Source organism: Pinus tabuliformis, chromosome 2_2 (assembly GCF_031772625.1).
Source record: "Pinus tabuliformis cultivar Carrire ecotype Pingquan chromosome 2_2, CPIR1, whole genome shotgun sequence".
NCBI classification, from domain to species: domain Eukaryota; kingdom Viridiplantae; phylum Streptophyta; class Pinopsida; order Pinales; family Pinaceae; genus Pinus; species Pinus tabuliformis.
This window is the reverse complement of record NC_142300.1, coordinates 563,389,381-563,406,744: the sequence shown is the minus strand read 5'-3', so window position 1 is coordinate 563,406,744 and position 17,364 is coordinate 563,389,381. Positions and strand designations below refer to the sequence as shown.

The following is a 17,364-nucleotide window of genomic DNA, read 5'->3' as shown; positions in this document are numbered from 1 at the left end:
TCGCGCATTTTATAGAAAAATGACACTTACAGAACTCATTGTGTATGTGTGTATGCACTTCATATATATATAAAGAGAGAGACTGAACGCCCAATTAAATTAATTTATAAAAAAACTAGGTAGGTGCTCTAAAATTGAAATCTTTGCCAGTTGTTTAGTTTGCTTCTTTTTTATTCACTATGTTAGTTGATTTCTCTTGATTCCCTCGATGCGACAAGTATTTTGATGCTTTTGAATTCCGTTAGCCCAACAAACACTACCAAGTGTATTGTTCTGGACATGATGAACCTAACCTAGATCGATTGATCCAAAAGGACAAGAGTTTCACCAGCAGAGTGAAAGAGCTTCGGCGGAAATCACATGAGGAAAGACCTTTGTCGACGCGTTTCGAACCAACCACTGTGGTTCATCGTCCTGACGATGAACCACAGTGGTTGGTTCGAAACGCGTCGACAAAGGTCTTTCCTCATGTGATTTCCGCCGAAGTTCTGCTTTCAACAACTATTATGGATCACAGAAGCCTCAATTCAATAAGAGTGAAAGAGATCATACACCAGGTAGTTGTTCAAGTTCCCACTTAGGAGTAGCTATAGATATAGACAAATCATGTAGTCTACATTTTCTGAATTCACGAAGAGCTGAACAACCCTTCTATTGTTGTTGGTTTTCTAGCATTTAGTTTCAAGGGTAAATTTTTGTTTCTGTGTCGGGTGTTATTGCTATCTTTCTTGCACTGTATTTTTGGTTTGACACACAGTAGCATTGAGATATTAAAGCACGTATCAATTTTCTTGAATTCACAGTTTACTTAGTTCTGCATTTTAATGGTGTGCTAATCAATTTCATTTCTTGTGATCCTTCATTTTTGCAAATCAGTAAATATTTTGGGAAATCTCGATAGTAATTCATTGGTATTAATTCGCTTCCTTTGCAAATTTGATGCCATAGGTCATAAGGGCATGCTATTGTTTTACCCTCAACTTACTCCTTGTAAAGTTGCATTTCATCCTTCTTCAATTAAAATTGTGCAAGGTTGTTACAAAAGTCTACAGGAGCACACATTGCCGCTCTTATTTTTTTAACTGGGAAGAGTATTTGTATTATATAATTCGGTGTCTGGCTCACTGCAATTACATTAGGCAATTTCATAGATGTCTCTTCAAAATTTTCAGTGTCCCTCTCCTCATAAAAAATATTTCATACCTTACCTGAAGAGGGTGATTATGGCTTACAAAAACAATGAATTTGTTTGTAAAGACTTTACAGAATTGCCCCGACAATTTATTATATTTTGTTTACTATTTTTTATATTCAATGATCTTCTATATCTCACTATTCTTTTCGAATTTATACCTTACGGCGTTTTCTTTGCAACATTTGGTGCAAATGCTAGTACTAGTTCAAATGAAAAGGCATCAATTTTAAATAATAGTGCTCAAGAGATGGCATCAATTTCAAGATATTCATGCTTAGTATCTCTCATTTCTAAAGGAAATTTAATAATCATATTTGAAATAGATATAAGAGGGAATAAATATTAAGAATCAAGTCCAATCTTGAGAGCCAGAATCCATTAAAATCGCAGAGAATTGATTTCAAAGGTACCAAGGACATGGGGTAGGAAAGGATTTAATGGATACCATAAGTTGGGTATGTGCAATACAAGCTATAAAAGATGAAAAACACTTCCTCCTAGACTCTCGAGGCTATAACCCATTAGAAATAAAAACAAAGACATAAATAACTATAATTCTCTTTAGATATCTTATTTCCTATTAAATTAAAATGAGGCCATACGGTTTCATAAGCAAGCCATTGAAACATAAAATCCACATTGAAAAAATTAGTCAAAATTCTCAACCAAATCTTTGATTAAATTGAATGTTCAATTTTGGTTATGCTAGAAAATATCCTATAAACCAAATAGGTCTCAAAAGGACATTAAAAACAAACGGTAGAAATCAAAAGTGCTTACCTTGATAGAGAAGATCATCACTAGAGGTGGTTACTAGTTTTGTGGTCATTTAATTTTTTGGGACGCATTTATTACATATATAGATTCATGATAGATGGTTTAAAGACAACAGTTGGAATAAACTGATTGAAAATAAAATGTATGTATATATAATATATTGTTGTCAATTGAAATGTGTTTTTTTTTAGATTTTCATTATGGAAGGGTTTCATGAATATATGCCCTTATAATTGAAATTAAGACCAGCCCTTCAAATTTGATCATTGTTCCCTTTCGAAGTGAAGATATACATTAATACTACATAATTTCATTGTCCATTATTTTATTTCTTAACTATAAGCCTAAAGAATATTTTGTTTAGATTTTTAAAAAAAGGTTAAAATTAAAATAAAATAAACATAAGCGTTTGGGGCTATGGCCTCCAGTAAACAGGTTAACGACCCTAGACCCAAAAGCATTTTGACAAAGTTGAAAGTTTGCTCTCTTTTGGACCACGAATAGGTAATTCAAGGTGGTATGGTTTTCCTTCAATAAGATGATGAGTAAGCTTGCATTCAGAGATAACAGTGAGTGATAGTTGTCCCCATTGATAGTTTGACAATTGAGTCCTGATAGGTTTCTTCATTGTATATATATATATATATATATATATATATATATATATATATATATATATATGTTTGTGTGTGTGTGTGTTTTGTTCTTTGACATGATACATTTTCCCACTGTGCAAAAAAAATAGTATATGGTGCTCGGATGATGGTTAATGTAGACAATACACGATATTTCAAAGGATCTAATAGTGGATACAGTGAAGATGCCATGAAAATGTCATTTTCTACTACCATTTGGATTCCCATTCTTTTTGAGCTCATCTTCTTATGATATTAGTTCCAATATCAACACGACTACCTACTCCATTGGAAAATCTATAAATTATGTTACGTGATCAAGTTGATCAGAGTTCAATGCTATAGTTGAGATGCTAATAGGTAATAGTGGATGTTGAGGCTAAAATTAGCAGTGATTACATGGAAACCATTAAATACTCTATCATGTTAGACACCTAATCCTTGGGATTAAGGTTGGGTTAGTGTGTGTTATGGTGATCGGTCGTTAGAGTCTAAGAAAACTCGAAAACTGAATCAATGATTTTTTTGTTGTATTAATATATACACTATGTACATCATTCATTGAGATCAATTTTTAATATACAGTTGAATTTGATTTCCAAATTGTTTTCTTAGAGTGGTATCAGATAAGCTTATCCATCCACCCTATTGATTTAATTGTGCCACTAGTTTTGTGGTCCTTCAAAGTATCCAGCACAAGGTGGAATTTACGTAGACATTGTCCAAGGATCCACCTGCAGTGATCGTACAGTCTTCCTAGAAAGCAGAGATGGTAGGCAAGAGCTTGAGGTTGTCCGTGAATCAGAGACTGGTATGTCTCGAATATTCTTGACATACAATGCAAATTTAAGCCCTGCGTTAAACTATGTTTTGAAGGAGTATATGCAATGGAAGATTGTGCATGGTTAAATGCTGCCTTGATTTAAATCTGACCGAATTTTGAAGCAGGTGTTAGCTTGAATTTTGAAATACCATAGTGCTATAACCAAGACGCGTCATTTTTTAATGGAATTGGACTCTAGATAGGAGAATCAACCAACGATATAATATTTTCTTTCATTTTTTATTTTATGTTGAACTAGGCATTCTCTCAGCTTCGGCAGGATAGAGGTTTGTTGGGTTTCCGTGTGAGGATTGAACATCATACTTTTATGACTAATGTTGTGGAATTTTTTAGGATTTAGCACAACAAAACCAAAGAACAAGATTCATTGTGGAGGTGCTGAGTCCTCGCGTGTGCAAACTACGTTGTTCTCCATTTTTAAGTTTTGTTTCAGTGTTATGTGGTCGAATTGGCTACGATAAATGTTTTATGCCAATTGTTTACCCTAAAATGACTAAGGGAGAAGGTCTTGGCCTAGTTTACCATTGTGACTAGGAGTGTTGTCTGAGGAAAGGTTAGGGTTCGATAGTTGTATATGCATAAAGCCATTGAGACTCAGTTTCGATCATGTGGCTCAAAAACATGGAGATATCGAACCAGTCATAGATCCAGTCAATGGAATGTTGGCTCCTTGATATTGAACCTGACAAAGACCTCGGATGACCATCGACAAAAGAACAAGTACAAAGTTATTTAATTATGGAAAATCTTTCGATACATCCGTGAGTTCTTTTTAATTAAGTCAAAAAGTGGGAAAACCCCTTTCACGAAAAGGTTTTTTTTATTAAATAAATATGGCCGACATTGGAGATTAAAATAATATTTTAAAGATGTTTGATGTGATGGAATTGGTGATGATTTATCAAGAGTGAAAACAGTAAAAGAAAATTCACATAATATATTTCTTTAATATTTGTATATTACATCAAGCTTTGTCTGGAGATGAAAGGTGTAAGAGGTTGGACAAGTGGATTTGTATGACTAGTTGTTCTAACAAATTAAAGTCAAGGGGCCCTCTCGGTAATTTCACAAAATTTTGAAATTGTATTATGTGTTGAATAATTGAAATGGGTTATTGCTACTCGAGCTAGTGCATTAATCCCTGTCAAATACCATGAACTAGTGCATTAATCCCTGTCAAATACCATGAACTATTAAGGGATATTGTTCTACTATGTCAATAGTTGAAGCCAGTGGAGCATGGAGAATGCTGGGAAGAATTGTATAGAGCGAATATGAGCACCTGGACTTCATTCAAGCCAGAGTTTTTTCTTTCCATAATGTTATACAGAATTTTGTCATTGTCCTTGTACTCCCCTTTCCATGATCCTAGAGGACCTCTATAGTGAACCCTACATGCTTTCCCTTCATGAAGAAACTCCCATTGTGTCCCTCTTCATGAGCAGAATAATTCCCTTTTGCACAATTTCCCAAAAATCTTTTGTTTTTCCCAGTTTACAAGACCATTTCTAATGAACCTTTTCCTCCTCACACTGATATGCAGGGATTAACACTGTCCCTAGCACTAACCAAAGAGACTGAGCTTTCTTTCAGTCACGTTGATCCTCTTCTGGAAAGTTTTTTAAATAAGGAGTCGAAGCTTCCAGCTCTAGAAGTTTCATAACGGAAGTCTAGTAAATGGTTGAGCTGGATGGAGTCATGGATGTTAGTTTGGGCTCCTTTCCCCTATAAGCATGGAACCACCTCAAGAGATAAGACCTTATCCAAGAGAAGAGGAACCATCTGCCATCCATTCATGCTATAAACCTCCATTTTTCCCAAGCACAAGCTAGTGTTCATGTTGGTTTGCTAGCGCTAATTAAGTTTGGAGTAAACAACAAGTTATTCATAGTTGTAGCTCTCTAGTTATGTGTGAGGGAGAAATGTGAATTTGGTTTAGTGTGAAGCCTAAAGGGAAGAGCCTTAAAACTATCATTGTTGAGGCCATCATGGAATGCTAACGAAAGTGTGTGGGAACCTGGTTTTGTAGGAGGAGAACAACAATGTAAAAACAATGGTTGTAATCTCTTCTTGATTTAATATATATGCAATTATCGATTGATTTCCTACATAATGTGTTATCCCACACATTTATGGCTTAATGTTTCTTGACTTGTTAAGTAGGTTTAAATACAATTTGTCTATTATCACAGTTATTGTTTGTTGTTGTTTACTTGTTTCAGGTGTTCGAAGAAGGAAACAGGGGATAATTGAAGCAAGAAAGCAAGGTCATCACCAAACAGGATAAGCATACTAAGAGGTAGGCCCTCTTAATTGGTTCTAACATAAGGAAATCTTCCATAGAATGTCTTGTTAGTGGCTAGACCTACTATTGGCCTAGAGGAATTGTTTGTGTCCGCACTTATTATTTTACTTCACCACAAATTGGCGACTCCGCTGGGGACCCAATCCTTCTATTTGTTTGCTTGGAATTTCATGGTTTTGTGTGAACTTTTCTAGTTTTTCCATTTCCCTTTAGTTCTGTTTGTTTTCCTTTACTTACTGCTCTGGGTTTGAAATTCATAATAGCAAGTCTGGTCCCAACTTTTGAGGATTTTTATTTTTTTCTTTGCATCCTTGCTCAGTACACTTAATTCACTGATAGTGGTGTCGATCAGCGCGATATGCTGAGAAACAGTCACGTTGACCTCCTTCTAGCACTTGTTATCAGTTAGGTAGTCGCACCGATGCTTGTAAGTGAAGATTAGGGTTCACCCTAGATCTTGGCCAATGTGTTTTGCTCTCATGATTTCTACCTTGTAAGATGTTTAGACCATCTTCTCCCTAACCAGAAAGTTGCTTTTCATTTGGTTTGGTTTCTAGTTGATTTGCCATCTTTTCGCTTGATTTCTTCGGTCATTGGATGGTTAGTGGCACTAGGGCATCTAGACTGTCATCTATTCAGCTGATTGTGAACTCAGTGAGTCAATTTGTTGGTGCATTTACTCCTTGCATTTCGTTTATGGTCCTTCTACAACTTTGACCTCCATTACACAAGTTTGAAAAGTTTTCGTTTTCTTGTCTAAACGTCTCTTTTCCAGCATAGATTACATTGCTTGTCTTGTTTTTGGTAAAGTCATTTTGTCATTAGTTTGAAAGAGATTCTCTTTTCGTGTTTTTCATTTGCTTGAGAATCGATTGTCTCGAAAACTTTTTCATTGAAGTGTTTTATGAGAAATTCATTTTGTCATTTCATGAAAAGTACAAAATTCTAGTTTGCTACATCAATATGTTACGGTAGTTAGCATCATTGAAGACTAGGATTGCATTGGCATTTGAAAAGAAAAATAATTCTCTTTACTTTTGAAAGGATTGTTTGAGTGTACTTGTTAGGAAATTAGGAATTGGAATGTATTTTTCATTAGTTTATCTTCTCGAAAAGTGAAGTAGTGAAAAATCATTTTGCTTTCGATTGCTTGGTTTTTTGCATTTGATTGTGTTTTCTACCCTCTCTAGTGTAGACAATTCATCGAATTGAAAGGGTCTTGTCTCATTTAGCTGCATTTAGGGCTTTTTGAGTCACATCGCTAAGGCCTAAAAATTGAGACATAATTCAAGGTAAACTTTAAAATGAACTCAATTAACCTAAGGTACATTTGAAAGCTAACGATCACATCTAGAAGGTATAGGCTAGAGACGTGTTCCAGCGTCTTTAAACCTAACAGCTATCATTAGCTTCAGCACTAGACAATGCTAGTATGAATTTGTGCTCCCCGTACCATCGAGTATATAACGGGAGATCCCTCTAGGCTGCAATCCTTTATCCATAGGAAGTCGAGTCTGCCGCCTTGCCAACATGATACACCAAACACAACTTTCGAGGATATTGCCTACCCCTACTTCTCGATTCGCCGGGAGGTATTGTGCAGTTCATGGTTGCCTAGTAATCCTTTTTACCTAGATCATCCAGAGTAGTCATTTGATCTTTATGACTCATTAAACTTAAAAGATCATTTGAGCACTTGTCCTTTCGAGATCATCTCCAATCGAAAGTGATAGAGTCATCTTTGTTTCTTTCTCGACTCTTAAAACATGAAAGAGCACCAGTTTATTTATGCGTCTTAAAAAAATTTATTGCCCATGATCTTATAACATCATGTTAGTCGTTTCTAGACCAAATTGTGAGTTTTCCCTAAAGAACATTTTAAATCCTTGAAGTTTATCTCTCTTTTCCTATTAACTAAGATAAATTCATCGTGGCTGAAAAATCTAGTTCACCTAGTTCCTCTTCCTCTCCTCCATCTGAAAGATTGTCTGAGGAGCCTTTTCCTGAATTACCATAGTCACTCAAGGACCAAGGTGTTGAACTTGGAATCATTCTGAGCATTCAACATTTGTCATCTTATCCTCTACCTACTTTAGATACTAGGTCACCTGGTAATATTGGCCTGGAATCTCCGGACAATCCCGTCCAAACTCCGAAGAGTTCGCCGACTACTGATAGTCAACTTGGATTGGTTATTATTAAAAGAATAAATAAAATTCTCAACCAAATTATTATTATTATTATTAAAAGAAGAATAGTCGAAATTCTCAACCAAATCTTTGATAAAATTGGATGTTCAATTTTGGTTATACTAGAAATTATCCTATAAACCAAATAGGCCTCAAAAGGACATTAAAAACAAATGGTAGAAATCAGAAGTACTTACCTTGATAGAGAAGATCATCACTAGAGGTGGTTACTAGTTTTGTGGTCATTTAATTTTTTGGGACACATTTATTACATATATAGATTCATGAAGGTTTTCATGAATATATGCCCTTCTAATTGAAATTAAGACCGGCCCTTCAAATTTGATCATTGTTCCCTTTCGAAGTGAAGATGTACATTAATATTGCATAATTTCATTGTCCATTATTTTATTTCTTAACTATAAGCCTAAAGAATATTTTGTTTAGATTTTTAAAAAAGGGTTAAAATTAAAATAAAATAAACATAAGTGTTTGGGGCTATGGCCTCTAGTAAACAGGTTAACGACCCTAGACCCAAAAGCATTTTGACAAAGGTGAAAGTTCGCTCTCTTTTGTTCCACGAATAGGTAATTCAAGGTGGTATGGTTTTCCTTCAATAAGATGATGAGTAAGCTTTCATTCAGAGATAACAGCGAGTGATAGTTGTCCCCAATGATATTTTGACAATTGAGTCATGATAGGATTTTTCATTGTGTGTGTGTGTGTGTGTGTGTGTGTGTGTGTGTGTGTGTGTGTGTGTGTGTGTGTGTGTGTGTGTGCGTGTTTGTGTGTGTGTGTGTGTGTGTTTGTGTGTGTGTGTGTGTGTGTCATTTTCCCACTGTGCAAAAAAAATAGTATATGGTGCTCGGATGATGGTTAATGTAGACAATACATGATATTTCAAAGGATCTAACAGTGGATACAGTGAAGATGCCATGAAAATGCCATTATCTACTACCATTTGGATTCCCATTCTTTGTGAGCTCATCTTCTTATGATATTAAGTCCAATATCAACATGACTACCTACTCCATTGGCAAATCTATAAATTATGTTACGTGATCAAGTTGATCACAGTTCAATGCTATAGTTGAGATGCTAATAGGTAACAGTGGATGTTGAGGCTAAAATTAGCAGTGATTACATGGAAACCATTAAATACTCTATCATGTTAGACACCTAATCCTTGGGATTAAGGTTGGGTTAGTGTGTGTTATGGTGATCAGTCGTTAGAATCTAAGAAAACTCGGAAACTGAATCAATGATTTTCTTGTTGTATTAATATATACACTATGTACATCATTCATTGAGATGAATTTTTAATATACAGTTGAATTTGATTTCCAAATTGTTTCTTAAAGTGGTATCAGAGAAGGTTATCGATCCACCCTATTGATTTAATTGTGCCACTAGTTTTGTGGTCATTCAAAGTATCCAACAGAAGGTGGAATTTACGTAGACATTGTCCAAGGATCCACCTGCAGTGATCGTACAGTCCTCCTAGAAAGCAGAGATGGTAGGCAAGAGCTTGAGGTTGTTCGTGAATCAAAGACTGGTATGTCTTGAATATTCTTGACATACAATGCAAATTTAAGCCCTGCGTCAAACTATGTTTTGAAGGAGTATATGCAATGGAAGATTGTGCATGGTTAAATGCTGCTTGATTTAAATCTGACCAAATTTTGAAGCAGGTGGTAGCTTGAATTTTGAAATACCATAGTGCTATAACCAAGACATGTCATTTTTTAATGGAATTGGACTCTACATAGGAGAATCAACCAACGATATAATATTTTCTTTCATTTTTTGTTTTATGTTGAACTAATCATTCACTCAACTTCGACAGGATAGAGGTTTGTTGGGTTTCCGTGTGAGGATTGAACATCATACTTTTATGACTAATGTTGAGGAATTTTTTAGGATTTCGCACAACAAAACCAAAGAACAAGATTCATTGTGGAGGTGCTGAGTCCTTGCGTGTGCAAACTACATTGTTCTCCATTTTTAAGTTTTGTTTCAGTGTTATGTGGTCGAATGGGCTACGATAAATGTTTTATGCCAATTGTTTACCCTAAAATGACTAAGGGAGAAGGTCTTGGCCCAGTTTACCATTGTGACTAGGAGTGTTGTCTGAGGAAAGGTTAGGGTTTGATAGTTGTATATGCATAAAGCCATTGAGACTCAGTTTCGATCATGTGGCTCAAAAACATGGAGATATCGAACCAGTCATAGATCCAGTCAATGGAATGTTGGCGCCTTGATATTGAACCTAACAAAGACCTCGGATAACCATCGAAAAAAGAACAGGTACACAGTTATTTAATTAAGGAAAATCTTTCGATACATCCGTGAGTTCTTTTTAATTAAGTCAAAAAGTGGGAAAACCCCTTTCAAGAAAAGGTTTTTTTTATTAAATAAATATGGCCGACATTGGAGACTAAAATAATATTTTAAAGATGTTTGACGTGATGGAATTGGTGATGATTTATTAAGAGTGAAAACAGTAAAAGAAAATTCACATAATATATTTCTTTAATATTTTTATATTACAACAAGCTTTGTCTGGAGATGAAAGGTGTAAGAGGTTGTACAAGTGGATTTGTATGACTAGTCGTTCTAACAAACTAAAGTCAAAGGACCCTCTCGGTAATTTTACAAGATTTTGAAATTGTATTGTGCGTTCAATAATTGGAATGGGTTATTGCTACTCGAACTAGTGCATTAATCCCGGTCAAATACCATGAACGGTTAAGGGATATTGTTCTACTATGTCAATAGTTGAAGCCAACGGAGCATGGAGAATGCTGGGAAGAACTGTATAGAGCGAATATGAAGCCAACGGAGCATGGAGAATGCTGGGAAGAATTGTATAGAGTGAATATGAGCACCTAGACTTCATTCAAGCCAGAGTTTTTTCTTTCCATAATGTTACACAGAATTTTGTCACTGTCCCTGTACTCCCTGTTCCATGATCCTGGAGGACCTCTATAGTGAACTCTACATGCTTTCCCTTCATGAAGAAACTCCCATTGTGTCCCTCTTCATGAGCAAAATAATTCCCTTTTGCACCATTTCCCAAAATTCTTCTGTTTTTCCCAGTTTACAAGACCATTGCTAATGAACCTTGTCCTCCTCACACCGATATGCAGGGATTAACACTGTCGCTAGCACCGATCGAAGAGACTGAGCTTTCTTTCAGTCACATTGATCCTCTTTTGGAAAAAAATTTAAATAAGGAGCCGAAGCTTCCAGCTCTAGAAGTTTCATAACGGAAGTCTGGTAAATGGTTGAGTTGGATGGAGTCAAGGATGTCAGTTTGGGCTCATTTCCCCTATAAGCATGGAACCACCTCAAGAGATAAGACCTTATCCAGGAGAAGAGGAACCATCTCCCATCCATTCATGCTATAAACCTCTATTTTTCCCAAGCACAAGCTAGTGTTAATGTCGGTGTGCTAGCGCTAATTAGGTTCGGAATAAACAACAAGTTATTCATAATTGTAGCTCTCTAGTTATGTGTGAGGGATAAGTGTGAATTTGGTTTAGTATGAAGCCTAAAGGGAAGAGCCTTAAAACTATCATTGTTGAGGCCATCATGGAATGCTAACGAAAGTGTGTGGGAACCTAGTTTTTTCGAAGGAGAACAACAATGTCAATACAATGGTTGTAATCTCTTCTTGATTTAATATATATGCAATTATCAATTGATTTCCTACATAATGTGTCATCCCAGACATTTATGGCTTAATGTTTCTTGACTTGTTAAGTAGGTTTAAATACAATTTGTCTACTATCACAGTTATTGTTTGCTGTTGTTTACTTGTTTCAGGTGTTCGAAGAAGGAAACAGGAGATAACTGAAGCAAGAAAGCAAGGTCATCACCAAACGGGATAAGCGTACTAAGAGGTAGGCCCTCTTAATTGGTTCTAACCTAAGGAAATCTTCCATAGAATGTCTTGTTAGTGGCTAGACTTGCTATTGGGCTAGAGGAATTGTTTGTGTCCGCACTTATAATTTTACTTCACCACAAATTGGCGACTCCACTGGGGACACAATCCTTCTGTTTGTTTGCTTGGAATTTCATGGTTTTGTGTGAACTTTTCTAGTTTTTCCATTTCCCTTTAGTTCTGTTTGTTTTCCTTTGCTTACTGCTCTAGGTTTGAAATTCATAGTAGCAATTCTGGTCCCAACTTTTGAGGGTTTTTATTTTTTCTTTGCATCCTCGCTCAGTGCACTTAATTCACTAACAGTCGTGCCGATCAATGCGATATGCTGAGAAATAGTCATGCCGACCTCCTTCTAGCGCTTGTTATCAGTTAGGCAGTCGCACCGATGGTTGTAAGTGAATATTAGGGTTCACCCTAGATCTTGGCCAATGTGTTTTTCTCTCATGATTCCTACCCTGTAAGATGTTTAGATCGTCTTCTCCCTAACCAGAAAGTTTCTTTTCATTTGGTTTGGTTGCTAGTTGATTGGCCATCTTTTCGCTTGATTTCTTTGGTCATTGGATGGTTAGTGGCACTAGGGCATCTAGACTGTCATCTTTTCAGCTGATTGTGAACTCAGTGAGTCAAGTTGTTGGTGCATTTACTCCTTGCATTTGGTTTATGGTCCTTCTACAACTTTGACCTCCCTTACACAAGTTTGAAAAGTTTTTTTTTGCTTGTCTAAACGTCTCTTTTCCAGCATAGATTACATTGCTTGTCTTGTTTTTGGTAAAGCTGTTTTGTCATTAGTTTGAAGGAGAATATCTTTTCATGTTTTTCATTTGCTTGAGAATTGATTGTCTCGAAAACTTTTTCATTGAAGCGTTTTATGAGAAATTTATTTTGTCATTTCATGAAAAGTACAAAATTCTATTTTGCTACATCAATATGTTATGGTAGTTAGCATCATTGAAGACTAGGATTGCATTGGCATTTGAAAAGGAAAAGAATTCTTTTTACTTTTGAAATGATTGTTTGAGTGTACTTGTTAGGAAATTAGGAATTGGAATGTATTTTTCATTAGTTTATCTTCTAGAAAAGTGAAGTAATGAAAAATCATTTTGCTTTCGGTTGCTTGGTTGTTTGAATTTGATTGTGTTTTCTACCCTCTCTAGTGTAGACAATTCATCGAATTGAAAGGGTCTTGTCTCAATTAGTTTCATTTAGGGCTTTTTGAGTCACATCGCTAAGGCCTGAAAACTGAGACATAATTCAAGGTAAACTTTAAAATGAACTCAATTAACCTAAGCTACATTCGAAACCTAACGATCACATCTAGAAGGTATAGGCTAGAGACGTGTTCTGGTGTCTTTAAACCTAGCAGCTATCGTTAGCTTCGGCACTAGACAATGCTAGTACGAATTTGTGCTCCCTCTAGGCTGCAATCCTTTATCCATAGGAAGTCGAGTCTGCCGCCTTGCCAACATGGTACACCAAACACAAAATTTGAGGATATTGCCTACCCCTACTTCTCGGTTCGTCGGGAGGTATTTTGTAGTTCACGGTTGCCTAGTAATCCTTTTTACCAAGATCATCCAGAGTAGTCATTTTATATTTTTCACTCATTAAACTTAAAAGATCATTCGAGTGCTTGTCCTTTCAAGATCATCTCCAATCAAAAGTGATAGAGTCGTCTTTGTTTCTTTCTCGACTCTTAAAACATGAAAGAGCACCAGTTTATTTATGTGTCTTAAAAAAATTGATTTCCCACGATCTTATAACATCGTGTTAGTCATTTTTAGACCAAATTGTGAGTTTTCCCTAAAGAACATTTTAAATCCTTGAAGTTTATCTCTCTTTTCCTATTAACTAAGATAAGTTCATCGTGGCTGAACCATCTAGTTCACCTAGTTCCTCTTCCTCTCCTCCATCTGAAAGATTGTCTGTGGAGCCTTTTCCTGAATTACCATAGTCACTCAAGGACCAAGGTGTTGAACTTGGAATCATTCTGAGCATTCAACATTTGTCATCTTATCCTCTGCCTACTTCAGATACTGTCACCTACTGATATTGGCCCGAAATCTCCGGAAAATCCCGTCCAAACTCCTGAGAGTTCGCTGACTACTAATAGTCAACTTGGATTGGTTATATATCCTTTGAATCCTTTGTTCGACCCTGTTGTGATATCACCGCAGCGTCCGTACAGTCTGTACGATCAGCCGAGTGTTCCTTTGGAATTATCCCCTCGTACATCTTTGGTCATTCATCGTCGTTTGTTCCTAGCTATGGAACCCGAAGGCGATGCTTCAGTTACCTCTCCAGATGAATTGGAAGTTTCTACTCCACACATTGTCAAAGAGGAAGAACATCAATTTCCTCTTGAAGGTTTCCCCTATACAAGGAGCATTCCCATCAGTGTGTATCAGGATTTGCCACGTAATTATGTGACTTTGGCACAATTGGTCTCAGGTACACCTAGTGCCTCATCACTTTATCATAACCTTGTTTGGGTGTCTGGCACCATGCCTACTAGAATTTTGTTCATTGTGAACCCAACCTCCCAACAGGTCGTTACCTCAGTCTCGGTGCAACCCACCATTTCTAACCCTCTTGTCTCATCCGTCCCAATCACTCGTTCGGTTCAACCGATGGTCTCGAAGAATGTTACTATCAGTTCCTCGATCCCTCCAGTAAGTGGCCAATTTGTGCCACTGCCTGGGGGGAGAATCTGAGTGTTTCTAAGGTGTCAGGCACCACCAATGTGAGTAGCTCACAAGCTCACATGGTTGGCATGAACCAACCTTCTTCTGGCATTATCCAAAATGTTGTTGGTCATGCTAGATCAAGCAATGTCTAGTACCAAGAGGTTCAAAATCCTGTTGGTTTGTCTGGGCCAAGCAATTTCCAGTATCAGTAGCCTTACGAGGCTCAAGTTCAGTATCAAACTCCTTATGTTCCATATGGTTCTTAAGGAATGATCAATCTACCTTACATCCTTCAGTATGGGCAGTACATTTAGCCTGTCCCATCCACTTTTCAGGGTGGCTATGGCCAGTTTCAGTTCAGAAATTTTCTGGGAACTGTTCAAGTACCCTTGCAACAGCAAGGACAACCTCTATAGCAACAAGGTCAACCTTTTTTGTAGCAAGGGCCTTCCATGCAACAGCAAGGGTAGCTGATACCGCAGTAAGGACAACTGCAACAACCGCAGGGGCAACCCTCACAACAGTTGCAGCAAACCATGCAGCAGCAGATGCAGTATGATCTGGAAACCTCCCAGCCTATGTCTTCGCAAGGCCAACCTCTGTAGCCACAGGGACAACCTTTGCATCCGCAAGGTCAGTTCTTGTAGTAACAGGGCCAACTAGGTAGTAACGACCCTTACATACATATCAACAGGGTCAGCCCATGCAAGGACGAGGCGAGGGTCAAGTCCTGTAGCAGCAGACCCAAAATCCTAATTTCCTAGGGCAACAGGCCCAAAATCCTTTTTTCCAAGGGTAGCGGGTCCAAAATCCCTATACCCAAGGGCAGCAAGTGTACAATCTTATGTCCAAGGGCAGCAGGTCCAAAATCCTCTTATTCAAGGGCAACAGGTTCAAAACTTGTATGTTCAGGGACAACAGGTGTAATATCCATATGTTCAAGGTCAACAGGCTCAACAACCTCTTAACCTGTATGCTACTTATCAACAACCTATCACCGGACAATTTCAAGGTGTTCAAGGTAAAAATCCTCCCTACGGCCAAGGTAACCTATAGTGGGGGCAAAATCAAATGCCATATGGAAAAAACCACCCACTATGGGGCCAAAATCCTTACCAACAAGGATGGGCTCGTCCGGTTGGACCTGCTTATCGACCTCTAGTGCCTTTTAATACTCAATATCCATTCTTGGCCATGCTAGAGTTGCCAAATGTGTCTTGACTCACGAATGATCCAATTATTCATTCGCCATACTGGCCTCTAGTTCCGTCCAGGATCCCAAGCAATAGTCCTAAGTTCGATGGGAAATAAAAAGAAGATCCTCAAGCCCATGTGATGACATATCACCTCTGGTGTTCTTCAAATTATTATGCTGATGATTCTATTCATCTCTGTCTTTTCCAACGAACCCTCGCAAGTGCTACAGCCAAGTGGTACATTGAGCTTCCTCGAAGTACTTACCATGACTTCAACTCTTTAGCCATGGCTTTCCTCACGCATTTCCAGTTTTCAGTTCGCTATGAAACTGGCACCTATTTTCTCACATCACTTAAGCAAGATACTGCGACACACATCTCCGATCACATCCATGAATGGAGACATAGACGTTGCCTAATCAAATTCGAGATTGTTGATCATTTGCTCACCAAATGGTTTACCAAGTCATTCGTTGCTCCAATTGCTCGTGATATAGCTATGGGTGGATGCGTTACTAAAGAACAAGCCATTGCTTGTGCCTAGTACTTAGATCTTGTTTATTCTCAGTCTGGCACTTTGTATGAGTTATTACCCGATGCTCCACGGCCATCATCCGATCCCACAGCATCAAAGTCACAAGCTACACCTCCTGTTGATGGAGTAATTGGTTCAGTGTCCCAGACCCCTACCAAATCTTCTTCCAAATAGAATTTGGTCTCGAACACTGCTTCCAATAGTTCCTCCCAAAATCCACCTGGCCCTGGTAAAACCTCAGAGGTCCACGTTGTCCAATCTACCACAACGAACAAATCCTCGAAAGGTAAGAAGAAAGGCAAAGGCAAGGGTAAAGTCGATGCCCCAAAACAGGGTCCTCCTAAGTCGTCTGCTGGTGATTCTTCACAATGGAAGCCTAAGTATCCATGCCTCATTTGCGAGGAGGATCACTATACTAAGGATTGTCCCTGATGGTCTGAAGTTAGTCGTTTGCTCAAAGGGACCCCAGTTGTCCTGAAAGAGCCGTTTCTGTCTCAGCAGACTCAAATGGTAGACCAACCTCAATCATCTGCTTCCTTAGGATATCAAGTGTTCATGATGAGTACACCTATTAATGTGTCTACTAGATCAAAATATTATCAAACTCTTGCTGTGACAGCCGGGAAAGAGAAAGAGGCGACCCCTTCTTCTTCTACCCTGAGTTCTGGCCTTCTTCACATCAAGCGACTTAACCCTGATTGCGCTATTTAGCCACCCTCTCAAGGTGTGCTAAGGAAATCCTCGTATAATCCCAAAGCTCAAGCTGCTCAGCACTATAATATTTTTCAGGATTTGGCTCAAGCGCCATCATCTATGTCAGCTCTCGAGGTACTCCAAATCTGTCTATCTCAATAGAAATCCTTTCTGTCAATTATTGGGGGTATTGATCCTACCGATTCCATTTTGATATGTTTTGATCTAGAGAACCATGTTCCACGTCTTCCTCATTAGATTTCCTTTCTCATTCAGGTCATCATCAATGAGAAAACCATTCATAGGACTATCATCGATGAAGGTTCTTCTATCTGCATCATGCCAGTCTCCTACCGGAAGGAAAT

The 17,364-nt window shown here is 37.7% G+C and overlaps 1 long non-coding RNA gene across 1 annotated transcript in view; it reads left to right on the top strand.

The window, feature by feature from the left end:
• LOC149193906 (uncharacterized) overlaps positions 1–5,797 on the top strand; it is a 44,241-nt gene extending 38,444 nt beyond the window's left edge. The window contains exon 3 of the long non-coding RNA XR_016255004.1: positions 5,674–5,797. This is a non-coding gene — a long non-coding RNA (uncharacterized LOC149193906). The remainder of the gene's footprint in view (positions 1–5,673) is intronic.
• The last annotated feature ends 11,567 nt before the right edge of the window (positions 5,798–17,364 follow it).